Below are 4,461 nucleotides of genomic sequence, written 5' to 3'. Positions count from 1 at the left end.
TCATTTGTTCCATACAGTAAATATACTTTAACCATAAAGGTAAATGTATCACGAACAGTTGCTTTCATGTTGAACAATTTAAAAACTAAAACTTTGGAGAATAAAAACGGTTTGAGTAATTCACACTGAAATGTAACATTGTCTCGTAGTATTCACATATTGTTGAACAATATGAAGGTGCCAATTGGTGAGAAATGGTAACAACGTAACATCACCTTCTTGCAAATAGTTTTGTTTCATATTTGCACAACATACTTACACATACTCATTTTACCATATATTACTGATTTGTAACAGTTTACCAAACAGTGAAGCACATCGGTATTTGTGAGCAAACTTTACTGGGCACATTTTCCGAATTCCTAACTTCCCAACGTTTCTCTGCACACGCTAAAACAGACTTTGGTATGACCGAGAGCATGACTGTTTGTTTCAAAGGGCATTCACATTTATTTTTTCATCTCGCAGAACATTTTTCTAAACTCCCCAAGCAAACGAATTTAAATAAAAGCATTTTTTGTGTTAGTTTGATGATGTTTGGACACTCTTTTAGTTAAAATATTTGTAAATATAAAACTTTATTTGAAAGTTACATTGTTGCTTCATTGTGTAAGTTTTTTTAAACGTGCCGTGTTTATTTTGGTCATCCAGCGAGAAAAAAAATGAAAATTTTGTTGCGAAAAAAGTCATCCCGCACCGAAGAAAACTTCCCGTTACAGCTAAATATAAGCTGCACTAGCGATTTGGAGTTCTATGTTCCGAGGTAAATATGTTTTCAATTAAAAAATATATATGTGTAAATATTAACTTATCCTGTTACCCGGCAATAGATTGCGCAAGCTTCCCGTTGGAGCTGTCCCGCATGTGGTATCAAATAGGTTCAACTTCAACAACCAGGCAGGAGATATACGGAAAGCCGCTGAGAATGTAGCACTCATCCTGTTCGTAGCTGACGAGAAAGCTTATTATTTCAAGAAGCAGCACATGACCGCTTCTGAAAATGGGCAATCATGTCCGATTGCCAGGACTTAGATGAGAGCGAATCAAAATTTCAATCCGGATGATGTTAAGATATGTAAGTACAGAAAATTCCTAATGAACTGTAAGTTGTCTAAACTATTTGGTTTTCTCCTATACGACAGGTCCTGCATTCCGCTTGGCGACGTGAAGCAGACACAAATCCAAGCCGCAACACACCTCCTATAAAAATTCAGTGTATATTAATAAAAACTACCCACAATTAAAACGAAGTGTATGCTTATTTATCCAAATAAAAATAAAGTTCTCAATTTATTCATATTTTCTTCATTTATTGTATAAACATAACACAATAATACAGTTAATAGTAAAAGAACCATAACGCATCGTAAACCAACAATTACAGATAATGTGTTCATTTTGTTTCAATTTTATACTTCAACTATTCTTGAACAGTTTGCTTAATAGTGAATTGGACAAAAACTGGGAAAAAATGGATAGTTTATCTACTGTTTGGCAAATTGTAAATGAAAAAAAATTGTTCGCGAAAATCGCCATATTTTTATGGTTACATAACTTAACCGCCTATTCCCCACATTGTACTTTTGCCAATTACAATTTATCAGATTATCAAAACCGTTCATGGTACGGTAGGCTTATTGTTATTTTGGGTGTTATACGAAGCTGTTCAGATATTGTTGCAAATGGTTGAGGATAGTATCGGAAACAGTGAAGAAATGGTTTATGTTTATGCGGGAATGACGCTCAATTCGTTAGCATCCAGTTTCCCTCCAACCAGACTCACTTCCTCTCATCCTTTTGCGTTTTAAAGTTTGCGTTTTTCTCTCTGCGTTCCATATCTGTCATACCCCCTCAACAGTTTGCGTTTTCAGAATACACTCAACAAATTTTACATGTAAAACGCAAACAAATGAATTTTTATTTACCCTCAGAATGAAGTTGGTAATAACCTATGTTCACATCACATGTAATGCATTATATTACAATAATCTATTTTAATGAGTCAAATTCTACCGAAATCAAGATACTCCAATACACAAATACATTTTCCAACAATTTTCGTCAATTCTTCAGGTTAACACAAAGAGTGGAAATAAATTAGCGTGTAACAACAATAAATTTCCGTGTTCGATTTTTCGAAATTGATTATCTCACTACTTCTTTTTCCGTGCATTCATTTGACAGATCATCCGAAACCAATACCAACATATTCTAATTGGAATAGCATACAAATCCAATAGTAGAATTGTTATTTACATTTGCATTTCGTCAAAACCAAAATAAAAAAAAACAAGTCCGAAGTGAGGAAGCAAAATATATTTGGAAACAGGTGAGTAATTATTTACATTATTTTATCGCTAGTGCTCTTATTCACTACAACAAGCTTTTGTCTTTGACTGGAGTTAAAAAAAAGTTCACTCATTATGAAAAAGTAGATGCAATAAACTACATGTTTTTTTTTTATTAAAGTCTGAACACAACAGATAAATAAACCGAAAGTTTATTTTAAACTTATTTGCTGTTTTATTTCTTACCTCTCGCTACATTACATATCCTACTCGAAACAAACTCTGGGATTCGCTAAAAATATGGCAAAGGCCATAATTAACGTAAAAAATTAACGTTTACCGTTGACGTTAAATCAACGCCAAGCGTTAACGTTAACGTTGATCAACGGCTCCGAAAAATCAACGCAAAATTCGTTGATCGTTACAATTAACGTTAACAAATCAATGAAACGGCGTTAATCGTTGATTAACGTTAACAACCCTGCCACTGATATTGTCAAAAATGATTCTGTTTGCTTATCTAGAATTCTATCTGAGGTATTTAATAAAATTTTAGAAACTGGCTGTTATCCAAAGTGTTTAAAGATTGTTAGGGTAGTCCCTGTTTTCAAATCAAGTGATGCGTCTGATGTAAATTATAGACCCATCTCAACGTTATCTACATTTAATAAAATTATAGAAAAGTTGTTGATAAACAGATTAGTACCTTTCCTAAATAACACCGCTAGCGCATGACGGCTCACCATAGTAGCATGTCCGAAAGAACTTGAAACTATTGAGAACCATATATGGATCTGCTTGGCTGTCTGTTCATCAATTTAATGTAAAGAGAACAGTTCCTTTGCCTCTTCTGCTAACAATTTTCGATGCTTTTCAATCAATTTATTCGAAATTTGTCGAAATTGAAAAGTAAAATTTAATTAAATATTTATCTTAGTTACAAAAGTCAAGTTCAAATTCAACATAGCACAGCTCCAGCAATGAGCATGGCATGCATTCAGGATCACAATGATATTACCGATTCTATTGCGAAAAGCTTCAACAACTTATCTGATTACCCAGTGTTCCACATAATCATTCAACAGCAAGTTGAAACGAAAATTTATGATGGAAATACTTTCATATAAAATTCCAATAAATATTAGAACAACAAGAATACAAATAAGAACATATTATTGAAAGAAGGTGATTTCTCAAACAGCCTTTTCCACGAGTCATTAAATTAATCGTATAAGTATAAAGAAAAGCCTATGATTAAAAGAAGAGAAAATAAATGATGGAAATCTCTTAAGCACTAATGACATTAGTGTCTCGAAAGAACAGCTTATTATTATTAAGACATTAGCAGCACTGAATCCAATAATTTTGTTGGCATTGCAAGTATAAAGAACAGCCTTTAATTTATAGAAGGAATAATCTCTGTTGTAGCGGAGTTTGAGGACGTACCAATTGCCAACCATACCAACTATTGTTTAACCAAATTAATAGAATTGCCAAAATTCCTCTCTCTCTCTTTTCTTATGTGAAAAATTGATCACCTTTGCTTTGTTCCCTGTATCAATTGTTACCCAACCGATTGAATTTTATATAAGAAGGCTCATAATACAGATTGGATTAGTTGAAATTGTAACTGTTATACCGTCTCGCATATTTATTTCCCCTCCGTTCACATTCTCAAAGTTACCGGCGTTTTTTTTTTGGACCTCACCATTCCATATGGTCCTTCGAGCCGGATCGCGAAAATTATCGTCGTGACCTGCGCAGTGTCGATTAGCTTGTGTCGCGTTTTAATCTCGCCACTCGCGAATAAAAGTGACAATTAGTGGTTGCCAATCCGCGACACAACGATCGAACAAACTCTTAGTGAGGGAAGGTGCCCAAGTGACCTCAAGTGTGAACTCCAATATGGAAAAACTTATCCGCGAACGGAAATCCCTTGATCCGCGCATCAAACGTGTGTCCGATATGGTGGCTAACCTGAAGCCTGAAACGGCCGAAGAAACCGAAGTGCAAACCGAACTAGAAGTGCTCGATGACATATTGGCCGCGTACTGTACTGTGCATAAACGAATTTTGGACGCAAGTGAAGATGATAAACTGTACGATGATGCTGTTCAGCAACAATGCTAGCAGTATATGAGAGCGATCGTCCCCACAAAGTAATGCGTTAAAC

The 4,461-nt window shown here is 34.7% G+C and overlaps 1 long non-coding RNA gene across 1 annotated transcript; it reads left to right on the top strand.

Annotated features, from left to right (window-relative positions):
* The first annotated feature begins 347 nt into the window (after window positions 1–347).
* LOC110675705 lies at window positions 348–1,270 on the top strand. The gene is made up of 3 exons (XR_002499729.1): window positions 348–763; window positions 831–1,075; window positions 1,143–1,270. It is a non-coding gene; the product is annotated as an uncharacterized LOC110675705 (long non-coding RNA).
* Window positions 1,271–4,461: the final 3,191 nt, after the last annotated feature.

Source organism: Aedes aegypti, chromosome 2 (assembly GCF_002204515.2).
Source record: "Aedes aegypti strain LVP_AGWG chromosome 2, AaegL5.0 Primary Assembly, whole genome shotgun sequence".
NCBI classification, from domain to species: Eukaryota; Metazoa; Arthropoda; class Insecta; order Diptera; family Culicidae; genus Aedes; species Aedes aegypti.
Note: the sequence above shows the minus strand (reverse complement) of the source record. Positions and strands in the feature narration are given on the sequence as shown.